A 23,874-nucleotide genomic window follows, 5' to 3' on the forward strand; every position below is an offset into this window, starting at 1 on the left:
GATCTTCCTGACAAACAAGTTCAAACCCCGGAGGTTGATGACCACCCGAAAGCCCCCCGTGATCTTCGGCACAACAAATATGATGGAGTAGACACCCAACCCCCTCTCCGCCAGAGGGACAGGAACAACCGCAAGCTTGCTGACCAAAGACTGAACCCCGTCCGACAAGGCCAGACGGCGGGAGGCATCCCGAGGAGAAGGGGTCACCACCACTCCGGAGGGGGGAGGAGGAGACAAGAACTCGATCCATTAGCCCTCGGACAAGACATCCAGCACCCATCTGTCCGTGGTCGTCTGGCGCCAAGCAGGAAGGAACTGGCGAAGCCTCCCACCAACCAGAGGCGGACCACCAGTGAGAACGGCCCCCATGCCGGCACAGTCAGGAACGCTGAGGACCAGTCCCGGCACCACGCTGGGACTTCTTCTGAAACTTCCAGGGAAAAGACCTGCCAGCGCCCCGCTGACTCCGGAAAGAAGACTGCTGAAACCTGGAAGGCTGTCGGAAAGACCTGGCACCAGAGAAGGAGGAACCCTTACGGGGCTGAGGATCCCGAAAGGACAAAGTATGTTTGCGTTCCTTGAAGACCTTGTGGAGCTTCTCCTCCAACGAGTCACCAAAGAGACGGGCACCAGTAAAAGGCAACCGCAAAGCCATGGAACGCTGGGCCGCATCCGTCTTCCAATCACGCAGCAACAGGTTACGACGGTCAGCCACAGAGGAACCACAGGACATAGCAGAAGCCCTCACAGAATCAAAGGCAATGTCCGACAGGAACTCCGCCTGGCGCTCCATAGACTCCAGCAATTCCGGACAGCTGGAACCCTCCTGCATAGCAGAGAACAGGGACTTGAAATCAGTCAGCAGAGACTGGGCAACATACGCCCCATAAACACCAGAACGAATCGCCAGGTGAGAGGCAGCATAAGACTTCTTCAGCGCAGAGTCCACCTTCTTGTCCACACCATCCTTCAGAATGTTATCATCCGCCATAGAAGGACGTCCCACAAGACTGGCCACAACAGAGTCCACAGGAACGGAATCAGGCAATTGCGCAGCCATATCCTGCAAGGGATAAAGCTTGGACATGAACCTGGGCATGGAAATATGATCAGGGTCCTTCCACTCATTCAGCAGGACATCAGAGACAAAGGGATGCACCGGCAAGGAAGAGGCAACAGGCTTCCGAAACTGCGGCAAGAGAGAATCCTGAGAAACACAGGGCGCAGAAACATCAGGAAACCCCATGTTAACACTCACATGGGAAAGGACGTCAGGCAAGAGATCCCTGGATATGTATTTGCCCTGAAGCTCAACAGCAGCTGAAGAAGACTCATCAGTCCCAGAATAGGATGAAATATCAGAGTAAAGGGCAGCAGAACCAGAAAGACCAGCCGCACCCTTCTTGGACGCCCTAATATCAGAAAGTGTCTCAAGGATAAGGCGCTTTATCCTATCATCATCATCCCCCTTGGCACGCTTCACCGGAGGAGGAGAAGAGCCCCCACCGGAATCCGAGGAAGAAGGAGACACAGGAGAGGTATGCTTCCTCTTGCGATGGTGCTTTCCCATGACTGAACAACCAAAGCACAAACAGGAAACAAAGGAAACACCATAAGAGTACACAAAACACCACCCCCCCCAGAGCACATATAAAGAAATAAGGCACACCCCAATCAACCCCCCACAGGGAGAACCGGGAGGGGCCCAAGACACCCACAGGGAGGCAAGGCCCCTCCAACCAGCAGGCCAGGCCGGGGAAGAGGGTGGGATAAAATAATCAAACACGCATCCGCGCGCCAAAATGACTAAAACTGACCTGCCACCCAAGACGGAATGTCCGAAATGATGAAGGAAGCAGGGGCGCCGAAAAAACGCCCAGGATCCGGCACGGGGGAGCAACAAATCCAGCAGAAGCACCGGAGCGCCCGGAGCCCACCCGGGCGATCGGCCATGCCAAGGTCAGTCAGCGAGAGCAAACAGCGCGAGAGGAGGCCGGGCAGACCAACAACGAGGACGCCCGGCCTCCAGGAAGCATCAGCCACAGCGAACCCCCCCGGGAAACGCCGGAAAGCGTACCGGGGGTTCCAGGGACACCGCAAATGCACCACGCCCCCACCGGTCACAGACACCAGAACGGGGGGGGGTCGGAAAGAGCGCGAAAGGAAGACAGCGCCTGAAAGCAAACCCCCACACGGAAGGAGACACCCTCGAGCCCCCACAACCAAAGAGAGGCCCGGAGGGAGGGGTCAGGGGGGGGAAGAACACCCCGAAGAGGGGCGCGCACAGGCAGACCAGCGCCCCCCACCCCTACCTGGAAGACAGAAGCAGGAGACCAGGAACAAAGGAGAAGCAGGAAGACCAGGGAAGCCCAGCAGCCCAGGTCAACCCATCCAAGGGCAGGAGACAGGGAAGCCCAGCAGCCCCACTCCAGATAATCCCACGAAGGTCCATGGGAGCCTCCCAGAGCCCAGCAGAGGAGGAACCACAGGACAAAAGATGGAGGTAAGTGCCCGGCACCCACCCCAGTGTCTCCCATCAAGTAAACCACCGACAGGAAACAAAACAGGATGTGCTTCTGGTGGTTGGTAGTGATAGAGCACCTGGCAGGAGGGGGGGTGGAGCCTAAAAGGGTTTCCTGTTTTGTTTCCTGTCGTGTGGAATACCTCATGAGTGATGACTGGGTCGAGGACGAGGGACGTAGAGGTAATGCTCCACCCATGGAACACCTCCCCTGCACAAAGGCTTTTTTATTAAGCCACGCAAGACCACGCAAATTGGACTTTGAGTGGTTTAGTAAATCTGGAAATACACTTTGCATGAGTGACTCAACACCTGACACAAAATGTTAGTAAAGCTGGGCCTAAATGCGGAAAGTTGTCAATCCGGAATAGCTTTTCAGTACTATTTCTTCTCGAACATTCATATAACATTTTATACTGACCCGAAAAACATGTCAAAAGATTTCTGCAGGTTTTCAATGTCATTTTAGAGTTAATTGGCACTTTTTCAAGATGGTCTAACCCACATTGCTAAAAAAAATGTATTGCATACATCTCAGAGAAATGTAAATACTGTGAATTATGCAGCAAGGCGTTCCACAAACAGCCTGGGGTGTTTGTGTTTGATTATACAGTTCTTGAATAATTATCTCGATCTTCCTTTATTATAATGAAACATTTTGTAGCTTGCACACGGCCACTATTGTAATTGTGTATGTGTGCTTTTGTGCAAACTCTGTCCACCCAGGGGACCAGCCTACCTACATTCCACCTCCATGTATATTTAAGATGTGCATATACATTTGCCCCAAGTGAAGTTTTTTTTGGGTGTGCCTGCATGCTAATATTTAGCGTACTTTTCAAGCCATGTCTCGCTGTGTGTCAATGATGCCGAGAACAGAAAGCACCAGCGAGGTCATGGCATGTACTGAGTCAGTTTCCATATTTTACACCAAGCCACTATTACTGGCTTTGTGGAAAATATGGGAACTAAACGAAGGAGTATACATGCCCTTGGAGGATGAGTCAAAGCCCCTGATTTAGTTAAACTACGTCACCGGGTTGCAGGGTGCGTGACTGAATGTGAGTCGCTGCTGGAACACTACTCTCCAGTACCCACAAATATAATGGTGCATTTTCACATAAAGCAGGATAATAATGATGTAAGAACATTCCACAATACCCATGCATTGACCAAGGGTACTCCTAGCAGAACAGAGAATACGGCAACACATATAGATTATGGTTCAGCCACCAGATTACATTTATATAGACTAAAAAAAACATATCACTAATGGTATAAAATGAGGGACAAAGAAATAAAACAATAAGGTTGCACTAGAGGAGCTGTTGTTGCCAGTGTCAGCTGCAATTATTCGGGCTTTTGTTGAAGGGAATATGTAGTCTGAAATCCAAAGCCAGCCAGACTACAATACACAAAGAGGCACATTTTTTTTCTCACAATGTAGATCAGTAACCAAATGCTGCAATGTGCTGCGTGAAAGCAAGAATACAGCACAGCGCCATGCCTTGAAAGATCCGGCTCTGCTACTATTTTCTCAAAAGGTGGCTCTTTTCTGGCTGCCTACTGCCATGTACGCATCTTTGCAGCATAGTGCACAGGAGTGCGCTCGAGTCTGTCATAGGATTTATCCTGGAATGGAAAGGTACCTTCCCTGTATGAAATACTTTGCTTAAACTTACTTGTACACATTTACCACTTTGTATGTTTCCTATACTGTGCAGCACACATGCAGAGGTAAAAAGGTTTGGAGAAAAGAAAACTTTTCTCCTTCTTTGCATCTACTTCAAGAAGGTGTAGTTTCGTGGTGCACAGCCCTGTTTACAAATGTTAGTACATAGGGCGTTGTGAAAAAACAATTTAGTGCTACCTTCTGTCAATTTTAGACTACTTTCAGGTGCTAAAATGAAATCCCTAAACAGCACTTTCCACAATTTTGCATCACATTTGGTCACTTGGCACTTGCACAAACTGTTGATGAAACTGACCCAACATTCATAGAGACAGGATTAAAAAAATGTAGTTATTGAGTTTAATCTCGCAATCACTCTGTATGTTCATGTGTGTGTGTGTGTTTGGTTGTATGTCACTGTGTGCATAATAGGAAATCATGGCAAATGCTTCTTTCTATTGAACACTAGCCCCCCCCTAAAGAGCAGTTTGGAACTTAATGGGAAAGACTCCTGAAAGGGGATCCCCCTGATTAGTCTTTGACCTTTGGGATATGGGGTAGCACCTATACCCAATTTGGCCTGAGCTCTAGATGGTGACAAACGATCATTAGTATTGGGATGCCTAGCTTCCCCAATTGAATATCCTTACTGGCCTCCTTTTGTAAAATTAAGTGAAAAGGCTCTGGCTGATGGGGATCTCCTCGAATTGATATTTTTAATGAAATATTATGTCCAGAAACATTACAAGAGATCAATCCCAAGGTATCTCATTCCACGCAGTAGCATTAGCATGTATGACATCTGATAAAAGACTTTACCAGTATTACTGCTGTGTCTCACTACAGGGTTTTCACAAATAGTCAAAAGTATTTACCCGGAGGTAATAACTGCATGTGAAAAATGAAGGTTGACTACTGCATACAGAAGACAACCACATTCCTAGTTATGTTTTCCTTCCTTTTTGTAGTAGCCTGAAGGGAATCCCCAATAAGATTCTTCTAGATACATTACATATTATCAGAGGACCAATACATAGCTGCCAAGATTTCAGATTGCTATGTGTGACATTTTTATAACTTCAGAGTAATTATGAGTGACATTTCAGCGACTATGAGTGACACCTTCTTGTGAGCAAAATCAAGCAATGAAGTCTAGTCCCCTTGCAAGTATAAATATTAGGAAAATCACCCTAAACCATTCCACAGTCCTGGTGTTCTGATGCCATCAGCCCAGCCACCCTCTGCCACAGAACACCTAGGGATTAGTAGGCCTCAACCCACTGGCCACTTACCAATTTACTATGCTTTTAGTGGCAACTACTGCAGGGAGAGCTCATCTTAACTCTACAATTATAATCATTATCAGCCCCACCACCATAACATAACTTGAGAAAATATTGGTGTGGCCACTACTTACCACTACTCTCTGCAACCTTTCAAATGTTGCAGCACAGCTAAGCACTGCGACCTCTGCCTGGTGCACTTATTGGTTGATTACCTCGCACAGCTTCTTTCTGAGCTTTAGAGTGCTGCCCTGGTGTGCCACATGTTGTTTTGGAAGGCTCAAAACCGGACTCTGAGGACCTCAGTCAGTTGTGATTCAGGACTCCATCCTCTGAAGAGCTGAGGAGCCGTGTTTTGCTTAGGGCTGCTCTACCAGGGGTGTGGCTAGCTGGACTGGTGATCCCAGGTCGCGCTGTTGATTATTGCACGCGCCGGGAGAGACACTGTGTGCACCCCACTCAACCCCCAACAAACACATGGTAGTCAGGTGTGAGAAGTGAGCTGTTGACTTATCCAGGGCCGGCAGGGGAATGGCTGGACCATTGGGGCTGGGAGACAAGTCACCTGGGGAAGGGGGGGAAGAATGATCTGATGAGATTGGAGGTGGGGGTTGATTTCAGTCCCTACCCTAAACTAGCGGAGAAAACCTCCTGAAACTCCTAACTCAACTCGCCCCTCCTGACTCCACTCGTCCCATGTCCGACCGCTGGAGTTAGATGTGGTGAAATCTGTCCTGGCTGGGGAAAGGAGCTGCTGCTCATTGGTAGGCTGTAATGGCGACTGGTTGGTTGTACAATTGGAGCTGGCCCTTACCTCCCGACCACGGTGCTGCATTGCCCTCCGCCCCCCAGGGGGCTTGCTGGGCATATGTACAGTGCCTGATGTGGCCGTGATGGATATTGAATTCGGGGGGAGAAAGCAACCAGGTGAGCATCGGTCTCCGACCCTGGGACCGATCGCGGGACCCTAATGAGTGCTAAATGGGGCCCCTGGGCCAAAACAGCTAACATAGGAGGGGAAGCACTGGGTAAGAGAGGGCACAGAACGTAAATGCTCCAGGCTGCATTTCTCCTACTTGCAGCATGCGCCGCAAAGAAAAATCAAAGTTGCTGCCTGCTGCCTTATGACGTATGATGTCGTAAAACGAGGCAAGGTCGACGCTGCCAGATCCACGTGCTGCTTCTGGCGAGCTAGTCACTGTTGTTATGTTAAGCCTGTGTGGTTTGCATAGCCTTAGCAGCTCACATTGGCTTCATCTGCATTTAAACAGGTTTTTTTCATTACTGTCAGAGGGCCTGTCAGTGGAACCTCCCTTCTCCACACACTGACACAGTCCTGCCAAGCGTCACGCAACAGGTGTGACCCTCACGCATTTCAGTGCGGTGATCCGCATCACCGCACTGAAATGCATTGTCACGCATTTTGCCACCAGTACCAGGCACGCCACCAGTGGCGCCTGTGCCCGGGCTCTGACTGCTGCTCGAGACGTGCTGTGCTGCCTGAGCCAGAGTTCCTAAATAGTTAACTGCTCTCAGCCTCTGTGGAGTGGCTGAGAGTGCTACAATGTATCTGTACTCTGCACGGCGATGACGGCTCGGGGCTTACTCATCACACACTGCAGGGGGAGGGAGGGGCTGCCCTCTCTCAGCAGACGCGATACTGCTGTTAATCACCGGCCGTGGCACCATGGGGGCCGGGATAATATCCGGATGTGCTGGCGGTAGAGTGTGCCATCATGTCTGGACTCGGAGGAAATAGGCAGAAGCGGCGGGGGAATCTGAAGTGCAGGCAGGAGCCGGAGACTCCCTTGGACTCTCTCTGTCAACTACTTGCCAGCCCAAGTTTAAGTTAATTCTGCGTAGAGCAGCCTGTCAAAAGAGCGGTAAAAAAAACAATTCCTGACCTGTAATCAGCCAGAGCCAAGCCCCACTATTGGCATGTATGCTGCCAAGTACCACGCACACATATAGGTGAGGCTCAGAAAACAACTTACGGGACACAGGCCTTTTGTAACCTTGCTCAGTCCTGCAGCCCGCTGCCTTTCTGCTCACGTGAAAGCTCTGCCCTCTGCAAAGTAATTCTTTCTACTTCAGCTCTCACGCTTTCATCCACTCTCTCGTGACGATGTACCTCGTTACACTCCTCCCCCCCTGGTCTCTCCCGTTTGGGGAGGGAAGGTGCCCTGGACAGGAAGTCTGCATTACAGTTGTCCTGTCCTTTGCGATGTTTCACTGTGAATGAATAGGGCTGGAGGAATAGAAACCACCGCAGAACTTTTGCGGACTTATTCTTCTGCATCCATTGCAAAGGGGCGTGGTCAGTAAACAAGACAAAGAAACGTCCCTCTAGGTAATACTTTAGTTTGTCAATGGCCTACCGTATGGCCAAGCATTCCTTTTCAATTGTAGGGCAGTTCCTTTCCCGAGGATGCAACTTCCGGTTAAGAAACACAATGGGATGTTCGTTACCGTCTTCCCCTTCTTGTGACAGGACAGCTCCTAGACCAGAGTTTGAGGCATCTGTGGCCAGCGTGAAGGGTCTATTGAAATCAGGAGGTATCAGGACCAGACTGGTTGTTATAGCATTTTTGAGGTATTCAAAGGCCTCTTTGGCCTCGTTTGAGGGTTGGAGCAGCTGTGCGGGTTTTACTGTCTTTCTTAGTAGGTTGGTCAGAGGACTGGCTATCGCTGCAAAGTTCTCAATAAATCGCCTGTAATAGCCGATGAGGCCTAGGAACGCTCTTAAGTCCCTTTTTGTTACCGGAAATGGTGTTTGTACTATTGCCCTCACTTTTTCCTCCTGGGGGGCTATCACCCCGTCACCTAGCAAAAACCCGAGATACTTAACCCTTGGATATGCTGCTCTTGATTTCTTTGCATTTATGTGTAGTCCTGCTTCCTGTAGTGCCCCCATGATTTGCCTTATGTGCTCTAGGTGTTGTTCCCATGTTTTACTAAATATGACAATGTCATCCAAGTATACTGAACTATAGTCAGTATGATCGTGTAGGACATTGTTCATAAGTCTTTGAAATGTGGCCGGGGCCCCGTGTAATCCAAATGGGAGAACTTTAAATTCATACAGCCCGTCCTCAGTGGCGAATGCTGACTTTCGACTATCCTCCTCTCTCAGAGGGACCTGCCAGTAACCCTTCGTCAGGTCTAGGGTGGTTATATACCTGGCTTCTCCTATCCTCTCCACTAGTTCGTCCACCCGGGGTATCGGGTAGGCGTCAAAGGCAGATATGGCGTTCAGGGCCCTAAAATCCATGCAGAATCTTGTTGATCCATCTGGTTTTGGGACCAATATGATTGGGGAAGACCAGTTGCTGCGTGAGGGCCGGATCACGCCTAACCCGAGCCTGTCTTGTACTTCCCTTCGGACATCTGCTCTCCTTGCAGCAGGGATCCGATATGGCCGTTGTTTTATTAATTTGCCTTCTTCCGTGTCTATCGGGTGTTCAGTTAAGTGAGTCAAACCCGGGGTGTCGGAGAATAATGAGGAAAAAGGGCACAGAACGCTTAAGAAGTTCTCTTTCTCCTTTGGGGTTAGGTCAGGGTTGACAGGTAACTGCTCCAGAGTGGACTGGCTTCCACTCACTGGTAGGCCAAAATGGGTAGACCGTGGGGGGGGGGCCCAATCCATTTCTTTAATATGTTAATGTGAAATGTTTGCTGTCTCGTTGGGGACATTTGAACTCTGTAGGTCGTCTTCCCTATCGTTTCGACTATAGGATACGGGCCCAACCACTCGCTCCTAAACTTCTGGATTGAAGAGGGTAGTAACACTAACACCCAATCACCCTTTTCTAGCTTACACCACTTCTTGCCCTTATCATAATTAGTTTCCTGTTTTTGTTGATTGTGTACCAGATGAGAATAGGCCAGGTCCCTCAGTTTCCCTAGCTTGACCTGAGTTGTTGAGTATAGTCCAAGAAGGACCTTCGTTCCTCAGTCTCTTCTTGCTCCCAGGCATCCTTTGTTATCTCTAGTAGAGAACGAGGTTGTCTGCCATAAAGCAGCTCGAAAGGTGAACATCCTATACTGCTCTGAACCTGTGCCCTTAGTACATATAGGGCCAGGGGTATTACTGTGTCCCAGTCTTTGTTCTCCACAGTCAACATTTTCTTCAGGGTCGTTTTTATCGTTCGGTTATATCTCTCAACGAGACTGTCCGTTTGTGGGTGGTAGGCTGATGTTTTTATTTGGTGGAGATTTAACGTTTTACACACCTCTTTCATCATTCTAGATACGAAAGGAGTCCCCTGGTCTGTTAGGATCTCCTTGGGGAATCCCACCCTGGAGAACAACTCCAACATTTTGTCTGCTATGTTTTTTGTGGTAGGTGCCCTCAAGGCGAAGGCTTTGGGGAACCGGGTATGGTAATCCACTACAACCAGTGCATAGGTGTGTCCCCTTGAGGTACGAGGCAGAGGACCTATAAGGTCCATTCCAACCCGTTCGAATGGTTTCCCTATGATGGGCAGTGATTGTAGGGGAACGGCCTGGGGTCTGGTCATGTTCTTCTTTTGGCATATCCCACAGCTCTTACAGTAGTTTTTGACCTCTTTATAAATACCAGGCCAGAAGAAATGTCTGGTGATATTTTGCGTGGTTTTCTCCGCCCCCGAGTGTCCTGCAGTGAGGTGAGTATGAGGATAGTATAAGACTTGCTCTCTGAAGTCAGTAGGGACAACCAATTGGGGCGGATCGCCTGCTTTCCCTTCCCTGTAGAGAAGATCCTGGTTTATGACAAATCGAGGGTAAGACACTACTCTATTGGACTGAGCTGCATGTGCTGCTTCCCAGGCGTTAAACAGGGTGGCATCGTTGCTTTGTGCGAACCGAAAGCTCCTGTCCAGGACCCAGGGTTCTTTTGCTAACAGGGTCGGTACTTTGGTTGGAGGGCCTTCTGGTCTGTTAAGGAACTTAGTGTTGAATAGGGACAAGAAGTCAGGGTTGTCTACCCCTATTATAAGGTCCTCAGGAAGCGAAGCTACAACACCCACTTTAACCGTGACAGGGGTTCTGTTTTGAGGGATTATAGTGATCTTTGCTACTGGATAGGGCTTCACGTCCCCATGTACGCACCTAATATGCACTAGGGTGTTGGGAAGAATTTGGGAAGGTAATACTAAGTTTTGTTGCACTACTGATTGGCGGCATCCCGAGTCTAACAACCCCAAGACGTGTCTCCCGTTTATGGATATACGTACATAGAACGTTGGACCCATCTCAGCTGTGTACATTACAGCTCTGGGGATATACCCCACTTCCATGGGTTCTTCTTGGGGCTTCCGTCGTGGGCACAGTCTGGCTATGTGGCCCCATTCACCACAATCGAAACATTGCGGACCCTTAATGGGGTTGAAGTCCATTTTGGTAGGGCGGGGTTTCATTAGCGGGGTTGGTTCTTGTTTCTTCTTTTCCGGCTTTGGAACCAGATTCGCTTTAGTGTTTTTGTCGGTCTCCCATGCAAATGTCCGGGGTTGGGCTCTGGAATAGTTAGTGGCCATGTCGATGGCTTGGGCTACCGTCAGTCCGGAGTGTTGTCGCAGCAATCTTTGAGTGCCGTAGGGCAAGGCTTCCATGAACTGCTCCAAAACAATGCTGTTCATAAGGTCTTCTTTGCTTCTCTGTTCTGGTCTTAACCATTTTTCTGGACAGGAAGGCGTCGGGGTCTTCCCCTTGTACATACTTTTGAAGGGAGACACCCGACGGATGAGGCATTGTTGTTCTCCGTTCGGCTACTGGACCAGACGCTTGTGTGACCTTCTGGAAGTTCTCAAGTTGGGCGCTGATGGCATTTTTAAACAGTTCCCTGTCTGCCTACGCCGTCGTTATCTGGGATTTTATGGCCCATTCCAATTTATCTTGACCCTCAATGAGGTGTTGTATCACTTGTTCCATCAGGGGTTGCTGGTGGGGGTCAGTAGATCTCACTTCTGACACCACTGTAACGAGGGAGGTAGTGAGAGGCTGGATACTACGTCTTGGTAAGGCCGGTTTTATTTTAACATATAGCTTTTTGCGGCAAAATGTCAGTCTTTCACGGGCAAACTCAGAGGTATCCGTGGTGAGGCTGTCTTTGAGGTGTCCCTTCTTTTATCGCAGTCGCCCTCCTGGCTGCTCCTGGGGACCGTCTCTCGACGTGGCCGTATAAAACAAAACAGAAATAGAAGGACCATTACTTTCACGTCCTTATATTATGTATATCCCGAGGGGAACCGGGGAGTGAGGGACACCGCTGACTGGTGCTGTATATTGCAGGCAATAGTGGAGATTTCGTGGAGGGTAGAGAGTGAAGGGAAAGGAGGTAGACAAGGGGAGAGGGGTCCTATATACACATTTGACCCACCGGTGACACTGACTATAGTGTCTCAGTTTCTATGGCGGAACTGAGCTCCTCCTCCCCGCCCACCTCGAAAGCTTCTGCCGTACCTGGGATATAAAACACAACAAGGGCACCCAAACGAGTCAGCAAAGGACCTCGGGGAACATATGAGTAAAAACAACAGTGGTCCTATGCAAGGAATGAGTAAACACAAAGGATAAATGTAGACACAATGGATACTATATTCTCAGTGGACTTGCCCAGCCGGGCAGAGGTCTAATATTTAATTTTCAACACGGTTTTTTGACTGATACCTTCAACAATTTTTGGAGGAGGGCACAAGCCTGTACCCAAATGTTTACAAATTGTCATGGTTAGCAGAGTGGATAGAGAGTAGAAAAGATTTTTAGGCAAGAAGCTGTTATATTTCTGTGCATATAGCAATAACAGAATTTCCATTCACACCATTACTTTGAATTATAATGATTCATACACAAGACAGTATATGGTGTAGTAAATGTCGACGGCGTTTCGATCCCATTACACAATTACAGGGATCATCATCAGGACTGAATAAAGCCTAATTATTCCTAGCCATGATAGCCTAAAGGAAAAGGGGAAAAAATAAAAAGAGTTGTCCAAGAGAGGACACATTGCCGCGGAGCCGCAATATTGCCGGCTCCGCGGCAATATTGCGGCACTTATTAGATGTCTCCCCCCTTTAGGAGACTGTTCCTGTTAAACCAAAATCCGCCCGCAAATTGAAGTCACTCGGATAATTGCCCCAGTGACCGAGAACTAACTGCTTCTTCACGGGTAAGTAACCGCCCTCTGTGTGGTTCATCCGCCCACTCCCCTCAGCTTTGGACTGCTCACAGACCCCCTGATCTCTTACAGGTTACTACTGCAGCCCTTATCAAGTACCGGCCGGCAACCACTACGTGGCTCTTGCCCACCGCGGTATGTTGGAAATTGCGCGGCATGCTTTCTAGGCACTTAATAAACCCCCAACGCGCCGCTTTTCATTTTCACTGATCACCTTTCAATCACTACCATCGCCCCCCACGGCCAGTCACCCACATTGTGGCACGTCGACCTGTAGCTATTCACTCGCGCCAATAATCTTCGCATGCTGACATGCCCACTGGCGCGCCCCCCACGACCAGTCACCCAGTCACCCACATTGTGGCACGTCGCCCTGGAGCTATTCACTTGCGCCAATAATCTTCGCATGCTGACATGCCCACTGGCTCTATGGCATCAATATACTACTCTTTGTGCATACCAGGGACATTGACACTGTCTTGACGAACGGTTTTTGCATGAATAATTGTTCTGTTTCTGTTACCTTTTTAAAAGAAAAATTCCTTTATATTCGATGTAAATAGCTCTCTTTTACTTCACCTTATATTGCACAAACCCTTGACTTAGGCCCATAAGGCAGCACTGAATGTCACACATGTCATATACAGAGATCATTGACAAATGTAAAACCAGTAGTGATCACTAAAATGTGTCCTCTCTTGGACAACTCTTTTTATTTTTTCCCCTTTTCCTTTAGGCTATCATGGCTAGGAATAATTAGGCTTTATTCAGTCCTGATGATGATCCCTGTAATTGTGTAATGGGATCGAAACGCCGTCGACATTTACTACACCATATACTGTCTTGTGTATGAATCATTATAATTCAAAGTAATGGTGCGAATGGAAATTCTGTTATTGCTATATGCACAGAAATATAACAGCTTCTTGCCTAAAAATCTTTTCTACTCTCTATCCACTCTGCTAACCATGACAATTTGTAAACATTTGGGTACAGGCTTGTGCCCTCCTCCAAAAATTGTTGAAGGTATCAGTCAAAAAACCGTGTTGAAAATTAAATATTAGACCTCTGCCCGGTTGGGCAAGTCCACTGAGAATATAGTATCCATTGTGTCTATATTTATCCTTTGTGTGTACTCATTCCTTGCATAGGACCACTGTTGTACCTGGGATAGCCACACTCCTCCCTCGGGAGTGTGGCACGGCAAAGCGTGAATCCGTTGGCCTCCTGGCTCGTCTTCTTCTCCTCCTGGTTCACGCCGTCCTTCGCTTTCGTCTTCTTCTCCTACACTCCTCGCTCCGTCTTCTCCGGGGTAGTTCCACGCCGAATGGTCTTCTTCCGGCTTTTTACTCGCTGCCGCGAGAGTGGCGTCTCGCTGGGGTGGTTCTTCATTTGTGGTACACGCCCACTTAAAGGCACCGCTTTGATTTCTCTCCCTTTGTGGTAGCGGCTGCCATGGTTCCTGGTAGTTCTGAGGGGAAGGAGGGAAGGAATCGGTGAGCCACCATTCGTCTTGGGTTTCCACTCTCTCGTGACGATGTACCTCGTTACAGTCCCGTAAGTTGTTTTCTGAGCCTCACCTATATGCGTGCGTGGTACTCGGCAGCATACATGCCAATAGTGAGGCTTGGCTCGCGCTGATTGCAGGTCAGGAATTGGTTTTTTTACCGCTCTTTTGACAGGCTGCTCTACGCAGAATTAACTTAAACTTGGGTTGGCAAGTAGTTGACAGAGAGTGTCCGAGGGAGTCTCTAGCTCCTGCCTGCACTTCAGATTCCCCCGCCGCTTCTGCTATTTCCTCCGAGTCCAGACATGACGGCACACTCTACCGCCGGCACATCCGGATATTATCCTGGCCCCCATGGTGCCACGGCCGGTGATTGACACAGTATCGCGTCTGCTGAGAGAGGGCAGCCCCTCCCTACCCCTGTTGTGTGTGATGAGTAAGACCCAAGCCGCCGGCACCGGGCAGAGTGCAGATACATTGTAGCGCTCTCAGCCACTCCACAGAGGCTGAGAGCAGTTAACTATTTAGGAACTCTGGCAGCACAGCACATCTCGAGCAGCAGTCAGAGCCCGGGCACAGGTGCCACTGGTGGCGCGCCTGGCACTGGTGGCAAAATGCGTGACAATGCATTTCAGTGCGGTGATGCGGATCACCGCACTGAAATGCGTGAGTGTCACACCTGTTGCGTGATGCTTGGCAGGACTGCCTATGGAAGTGTGAAATGCACTCATCGGTGCATGGACATTAGGACTGTGCCAACTGCCTCCCTTTCAGCATATTAACCTGGAGCTCCCCAGCAGGTTACTGGTCAATATGTGACCTTTGTACTATGCAGATCCATTTTTGCTGAATGGAACTGTCTGGTAAAGCATGGTGTATCTTTTCTGTACACCCAGTGTGTGGGCACTAAATCTGAGATAAAGTCACTTTGCGTTGCATATACCCTTCATGAGCTTCACAAACATTAGAAGTTTCTGAACCTTATAATTCTGTATTCTTACTGTACGCTTTGGCTTGATATCTTTTCCATTTTCTCTATGGCTGAGTTTTGAAAACGAAAGCGATTCAAATCCATTAGAACTATCTATGAACATTAGACAGCGTTTAGGATGATAATTTAGTGTCCGTACTTTGATGTGATTGTATCTGCTCTAACTATTGTCCATTAACCTCACATCCGGTTACCATTGCTCCCTCTGTGAAGTTATATGCTAATCACACAATTGTTTTTTTATTGTATATTTTATTTAGTGCTGTACATTATTTTTCTTTATGTACTTTTCATTTGATCTGATTGTCTTTTATGGTTTGTACACAAAAGCTGTTGCTGTATCTTAGTGCTTTATTCCTGCTTTGAAAACTGTGTGTACTGTACCTCAACTCAGCACACACACACAGTCTCTCTATTTACTCCTGAACTAATCATCATTGTCTCCTCATAGAATCAAAGATTCCTAAGTGACACCAAGGGGCATTTCGTCTTAGTCTCTAGTACCCACTATCTCTTGCATACAGTGTACCTTGTGCACAAAGATACAAAGTCTGCAATGGAAAGTGGGTGTCACTTGAAAGAATAGTTGGCACCTGCTTTGTGTTTCAGGCACTGTTCCGTGAGTGTTCATTTCTAGTGACTCTACGCTTTCTTTCAATAAGAGGGCCAAGTCGCCCTTGTAACTATCACTCAGCTGTACCCAACTTGACAATGAGTGACTACAACTAGACAGACAGCTAGATGCCCTTCCATCTAGTGTGGTAGCTTGGGTCCTTCCTTCTCTCAACCTTTGTGATTCTTTTGTAGTAGTCTGAGTATCCAATCTGTGTTACTTGTAAAGGTCAAGTTATTGGGATATTTTCTAGTCTGTGAAACCAAGTTTCTGCAGTATGGCTTCTTCAAAGGTGGTGTAATGGAGAAGCAGAAGCAGTACCTTGTTCACTATGGCTTGATTCACAAAGGTAAATTACACTTTGACTAGTTTACACTTTTGAGTATGTTTCCTACTTTTTTCTTATTCACAAAATCTGAATATATGTTACTACTTAAAAATATAGTGGTAAGCCCAATACTACACATGGCCAACCACTGGTGCTGCAAGACCCTCCCACAGAAAATAATGGCAGTAGGGAATTAAAATATAACCCCATAGGAAATAATGTTAAAATACATTAAAGTAAATTATTTAAAATTGATAAAAATATGAATACATGTATTCTAATGGTAAAAGTAGTACATATTTATTATTTAATTATAAAATATTTTAATAACTGTTTTTGAATTTCAACATGAATATAATATTTTTTGTTTGGTGAATGTAAATAAATTCAATTCAATTGCTTTTAATTAATTGTATACATCACTTTTAATAATTATTAATAATTATCAATGAAGGATAATAAAACCTACATAAATGTTATTTAGGTGGACATGTATTATTTAAGTTTAACTTCAGCAAAATCATTTTCATTTAATATATGTCAGTTAATTAAAGAATACATTCAAATAAAGGGTGAGTGTTATAGCAATATTTTCTTTGTTTCGACATTAAAAATAAACACTTAAAGTTAATTTTAAATCATATTTAGCATATTTAAAATTTGTTTCAAATTGTATAAAATATTTACCTTTTCTTGGTACTTTACCAGTGGGAGATAACACAGTAGTGGTGGAGATCTCCATATGGTAAAGTATAGGAAAACTGAAAGTGTATATTTACCTTGAAAATAAATATCTATCTATATCTGTTTATTTCAGATTTTCAAGAAAAGACACATACAACAATAACAAATTAACTCCGTAACATTGCAGCATTGCTCCTTACATAAATTACTCAGTACCCACTGGAACCCCACAATGCTGCACCGGGGGTGGCGTCAGGTCGTCCTCATCGAATTGTCAAACACAAATCATACATCTACTTAGGCCACATTTCACCACTCCGGTCCATCCTCACGCATTGCTCTACATACCCTCAGTTCAGCTCAAAACCTGCGTCCAGAATCATAGATGCTCCAGGGTTTCTGCACATTCTCCATCTGATCTCGAACTATTCTCTCCCTCCCCCGTTCCCTGTCCACCAGTCACTCCAGCAGCTCGTCCACAGATCTAAGTCTTCATCTGCATTCTTTTCCACTCGCACCCTTTTAATCTGCATTCCTCTGCTAACACTCATTCACGCAGGTCTGCCTATCACCTACGCAGAGGTAGCACTGCAGGTTTAGTACATGGATAGCTATGTGCACCTGAGCTAATACTAGTTCCAGAAGGAAAGTCTGTGCCTCATCTTCCTCCCCCTCTTCAGGGGCTAGCAGGAGGCTCAGAAGACCAGTCCTCCTAAGGGCTTGCATCACCACATCTCAGTCATCATGTAGTCTGAGGCACCTCCATGTAATGTACAGGAAGTGGTATAATGCCCCTCCACCTATAGGACAGTCCTACAAACAGGCAGAGAAGATCCAGTGTGAGATTTGTGTGATGCAGGTAAAGGAACTGCGTCAGCTTAAAACAGGCATTACTGGCTGCTTCCTTCACTTGGGCTGGCATACATTTCCACTCCCTGTCCTCAAGCTGTTCCCCCAGTGTCTCCGTCCCAGCTAGAATGAACTGCAGTCATGTCAATGTACCTATCCCTATTCAGCACTGCATACAAATGGGGTGTAAGTCACCTACTGGATCCCTGGTCCAAGATCGTAGTGAGTGTTAACGACTCCTCAGGCTCCACTGAAGAGACTGTCAAGATCTCTTGTACCAGGTGGGAAACTGCAAAGACTAACTTGTTGCCACTTGAAGCAAGAGGGCAGCTTTGGCCAACATTATAAAGGAGCTTTTCAGATAGAGATCCCACATTCTATGACAGTCACCCTCCATTCATTCTGACACATCCATCTGTGACTGAATGCTCTTAAAGGGCTTCAACCACCAGAGTGGCAGCAGGCAAGCATATGCGAGCCTCTCCATTACCTGCTTCAGTGCTAATTCCCAGACCTTTGCCACCTGTGGCTCCTCATATGGGCAGTCCACTAGCACCCTCCTGCCAATTATCAGAGATGTCATTCTCTTCCACTAGGCTAGCCAGAAGTCTCTTTTCCCTATTTCCTCCCTCTGCACGCCATAATACGTTATTTTGGAGATATCCAGCCATGTAGTGTAGCTGCAAGTCAGGGAGACTTAGTCTGCCCTCGCCAAGGTCTAATTTCAGAATATCAAGTTTACCTCCTGCTCACCTACACCAGGGAAACCAGGAGACTGTTCAGCGCTGTGAACATGGACCTCAGTATGTCACAGAAAGTGTTCTGCAGAACATAGAGACAGCAGGGCAGAAGGACAGTTTTACTCAGGGCAACCCTGCCCATCACCGAGAGTGGTAGCTTGTTTCAAAACCCTACAGTAGCACGTAAGCCATTAAGAACGTGGCCCATATTAAGTTCATATTGGAGACTTTGGGTATGTGCAATATGTATGCCCATTTACTGTAACTTCACCAACTCCCATTGAAGCTCCATCCTGGCGAGGTCTCCTGCCGGGTGTCTCTCTAGGCACCCAAGGAGAAAAAGAATCATTTTTGGCTTATTGACTCGCAGTCCGTACACCCACCTGTAGTCCTCCAAGATGTCCTGCAGCATTGGCACAGAGCACTCTGGGTAGCTCAAGTAGACAAGTGTGTCGTCAGCGTACATTGACACAATGTACATAGGATTGCGCACCGGTATGCCCCAGGCTTGGAGGTCCTGCCTCAGCCATATCACCAGTGGTTCCTTTGCCAATGTGAAAAGCAGTAGGACAGAGGGCAACCCTGCCTCGTACCCCTTCTATATACAGATCGGCTCTGACATAATGTTGGCTCTTCGCACTCTTGCTGTGGTTCCAGCATTCAGCAGATGAGCCCAAGACAGAAAGTCCTGTCCCAGCCCCATGCATCTCAGTATCCCACAGTTATACCCAGCTCAGGGTGTCAAAAGCTTTTTCAATATTCAGCGTCACAAGAGCAGCTTCCATATCCGACCCATGAACTGAATGCAGCACGTGAGAGAGGCGTCTCAGATTCATGTGGGTTCCACATCCCGGCATGAACCTACACTAATACTCATCAACCAGGTGGAGCATTGCCAACCCCTCAGCTTTGCTCTTTTGCAGGAGGGAAAAATGGAAAGTGAAGACAACTTCAAACTTCCCTACAGGCCACGATATCCCAACTAGTCAAAGACTAACCTGACTTCATGGGAAGAGGGAATAAAAGAAGGTTGTAATCCTTTCAAGGCCACCTCTTTGGAATCTCCTGAATGTCTATTGCACTTCCTTTCTGAAACCAGATATAAAATTGCTTTAAAGAAAGGTGGATCTGAAGACTTTACACACTAAGTAATTTCAGGTTATTAAATAATATAAATAGGAACAAAGATCCAACGCGGACTCCAAGTGCCGCACCAGTCTCAGTGTAATCACCCCAGGTTTAATCAAATGTCAATTTCTTGGGTGGTGTGCACAACCTGCTCCTGCAACCGCCGTTGAAAGCTGCAACCCGCTTACTCGGGAACCAAAACCAATAAAGCGATGGAGCGGTGCACTGCCAGGGTATAGTAGTATTCAATAATGAAGCACGATCAGTAACTTCGTTGATATTGTCTTTATTCAAATTAGATCCAAATCAATAGAAAACAGACATCCGCCAACGCGTTTCGTTCATGGAAATGAACTTCGTCAGGGCAAACAGTGTATGTTTAGAGCCTTCACTAGTGGATAATAGTATCGTCCAATTACTTTCAATTTGTAGTCATCAATGCAATTATGGCATGGGCCTCCATCATAAGGACCGGCTGCGGAGAGCCTTGGACTAGTGGTCTTGAGTGTGACGGCACTTTCAGAGGCTAAAGAAATGATGTTCTGAAGCTTCAGACAATCATTACTTTAGCCTCGGGATATACATAATATAAATACCTAATATGCCCACCTCCATTTATATGATGCTGGAATTCTCGCAACTAGATTGTGGCTCTTACTAGAAAAAATAAAGGTATCTGCAACATACAAATTTCAATCTTTGAACTAAATAAATTGAAAAGGAAATATTTCCATCATCTACAAATACCTGATCAGAGTCTCCAATTCACAACAATCAAAAGTTATTACATATAATCTAATTTGTAAGTTTGCGCATGCAGCGCGTTACCCCTAAATGAGCAATCGTCTTCAAACTAATTCTCTCTATTCTTTTGTAGCACTTGAAAATATTTCTCCTTCCCGACACAGTCCAAGCTTTAAAACCACAAAAAGCCAAAGTGAAACTAACGTCACAAAGACGCTGGATTTTCCAAGGACATCGGGACAACAGAAAACGAATGCCAAATAGGAATCAGGTAAGTCTGTTTCCAGATGCAGGAAATACACGACAATGAGTGCACAGTCGTAAAGGCTATGTACTGCATCCCTTAAAAAATCCGCACATTCCGGTACCTTCAGTCGGGCAATCCTGATAAGCATGGGCTGTTGAAGTCAACCCGCTAGTATCTTTGGTGAGCATTTTTGTGACCACTCCCCAGCATGGATAACAGCCTGTAGGAAACTGCATATCTTGGGTTCCTGATGGGCTTTGGGACTATGAGAATCAGGGTGTTCATAGGGGGGGGCAGCTCACCCAGCCTCTGTGCCCTCTGGAACATCTCCAGCAGCCAGGGAGCCAGTAGCTGCCCTGCTAAGCTGACAGTCTGCAGAATAACGTCTCTATCCCAATCATTAAGGATCTTGGGGATCATTGCTCTTGATGGCCCTACTGGTGGAGGAGAGGGTCCAAGCACCCTATGGGCATGCTCAACCCCAAAAACAGAGGATAGACTGGACTCTAATATTGTCTTGCAAACTCATTGGTCAAGGAAAAGTTCCAGGTCAGAATCCTCAGCTCCCTCGGAGAACCCCACAAAGCACAAGTTGCAGTGATGGGAGTGGCCCTTCACATTTTCAGCGTGCATCACCAATTTCTGAATTTTATGAGGCTGGCAACCGAGGTCCTGTGGGCAACCACCTTCTTCTGAAGTTTGTCTGGCTTTGTCCAGGGGCAGTCACACACTCTCTCCAGGCAGAGTCAGGGGCAGGAAAGTACATGCCGCCACACCCAACAGCACCCACTGCAGCAGTCTGTGTCTCTGGGCACAGTTTGCACGGTCTGCTCCTGAATGCCTAGCACGCTGCCATCTTGAGGACCAGAACTCATGCTAATGCCACAATTTCATGCGGGTGCTCCCACCAACCCAGTGTACGGGGCTGGTCCCAGAAGGGTCTCAAAATGTACCTCACTTTCCTCCACACCAGATGATGCTGCTGCTATGGGGGCAATCTGCAATAGCTGTGCAGCAGGATGGTGCAGAATGCCTGAATTGGGGTGGGAGCTCCTCTCTACTGCTGGCTAATGGCCATCTTGCCGCCATGCCCCAATAAAAAAATATTTTTATGTTAATAATTAATGAAAATAAATGTGATATATTTATTATAAAAATAAATCTCGATGGACATATTAAAATTTAACACCGATTTAGGGATCCTCTACTCACTATTGTCTTTAATAACATTTCTGTGAACTGTATTCTGAAAACATTGTTTTCTTTAATTTTCATACCCATATTTTAAAAAGGGAACCCTTTGGGGTGTTACAGACCTAACTCCCTTACTGACTCTACTGTCAAAGTTCTGGCTAGTGTCATCCTTAATAGGATCAGAGTATAGATGAAGGATGACATAATTAACCCTTGCCAGTATGGGTTTCATGAAGCCCTAGGTACTCTAGAGCAAATCACAAATGTTCACCTGATTCTGAGTAACTAAGCTGTAGCTAAGCATTGTCCCATACACCTGGCCTTCAAGGATCTTTCCTGTGCGTTCCATCGGGTTAACCAATTTAAACACTGAAAAATCCTTTTAGATATAGGTCTCGATGCCCCTTTTGTGTACTTTCCTACGGACCTACAAATTAATTTGGAGGCTAGAGTGGGCTTTGGGCCTGAATGGGAAATCTCTCCTGCCTTCAGGGTGGAGCAAGGAGTCTGTCAGGGATGTGTCATGGCACCTATTTTGTAAATTCTTTATATTAATAATCATAGCAAACATTTAATTCAGTGTGACGTGGATATGCAGAGAATAATTTGTATGCCGATTCCAGCTCTTCTTTATGCAGATGACCGAGTCTTAATGCCGCACACTCCTAGGATCTTGGAACGCCTGGTGACAGCCTTTTCAGATTTTATGGCGTATCTAGATATAGAAACCTTTTTTCTCAAATCACAAATAATGGCTTACGAGCAGCTTAGCTCCACCATGAGAACTTTCAGTATTATGGGAAATAGTTTACAGAGGGTACATAATTTTGTCGATTGACGGATAGTCTTGGATTCAGCATGTTCCTGAAGTACAAACCTCTCAATATGTAGACCAAAATGTAGGCAATCTGTGGGTTCTCTATTTAGCCTCTCTTCGGTTATTCAAAGGGGTCCACTTCCCCCTATGTTGGGATTTTATAAGCAATAATGTGTGCAATTGGCTTTGTAGAGGGCTTGGGTCTGGGGCTATGCTAACATCAGAGCTCTGCAAATGGACGAGCATTGTGGACTTTGCCGTCTTCTGTGTCACCCCCATTCTTGCCCCAGTTATGTGTGTCATGAGGAATTGGTCAGCACATCTTTAGAAGTATCTAACAAATTAGCCCCCCCCTCGCCCTATGGCTCACAGTATGGCAGAATCCCTAAGCAAGCCTTAACTCCCTCATTATTTGAGATTCCCTAAAATGTGAGAAGTAACTCAATATACCCTCGCTCTCATATGTTAAAAGAGTTTTCGAAGGCCCTGGGTTGCCTTATCTCTTCCAGAATTCATCTGTCAAAAGCAAATCCAACAGATTCAAGATTGAATCCTTGTTTAAGGTTAAAAGGCAAGTTGAAAGGGAGCAGGATGGACTGAACAAACACTGTATAAGGGCTTGCGTGGTGTACCAAGGATCTCCCGGCCTGGAGCTTATCTGCTTAAAGTATCTGGTTGTTAGGAAAGGGCCCTGTTCACATGCTTTAGGTTGGAGGCTTCTATTTGTATTTATCCTTGTGATACGTATTTCATTCTGCACTTTGATTTTTTTAGAAGATTTTATTGTATTTATTCAAGTTCATTTTAATACCCTTGCTGAGGTAGTGTCATTTTAGTCAATGTAGATCCACCCTTTGCTTTTTAAATATGCTAATAATTGTCTATTTATACTATATATTTTTGCACCTTAAATTTATTTACATTTTTAACTGTTTAAAATATTTTAGTTTAAGTTATCATTATTTCCTTTTTTGTTTTATTTAAACTCCCTACCTCGATTATTCTCCATAGGGGTGTTGCAATACCAGTGGTTAGCCAAGTGTGGTTTTGGACTTATTACTGAATTTTTTGCAGTAGTATTTTAGAAGTGCAGTTTATGAATAGCATTTTGTAGTATGTTTTTAGTGCTATTGTAGCATTTCAAAATGTACTGTAAAATGGAGTTTGTGAATAAAGCCTTGTATGAAGGTGCTCCTTTTCAATGTGTTCACCCCCGCTTTTGCCTGGTATTTGATGTGATTCTGACTGGAAGTGCAATGGGTTCCTGCTAAGAAGCTCCCAGTGCCAGATCTCTTTCCCAAAACTGAGCAATTTTTCCCCAATTGGCCATACCTTTGGTACTCCCTGTACACCCCTAGTAAGTGGTACCTAGGACAAGGGGGCTAAAGGGGGTCGTT

Source organism: Lissotriton helveticus, chromosome 12 (assembly GCF_964261635.1).
Source record: "Lissotriton helveticus chromosome 12, aLisHel1.1, whole genome shotgun sequence".
NCBI classification, from domain to species: domain Eukaryota; kingdom Metazoa; phylum Chordata; class Amphibia; order Caudata; family Salamandridae; genus Lissotriton; species Lissotriton helveticus.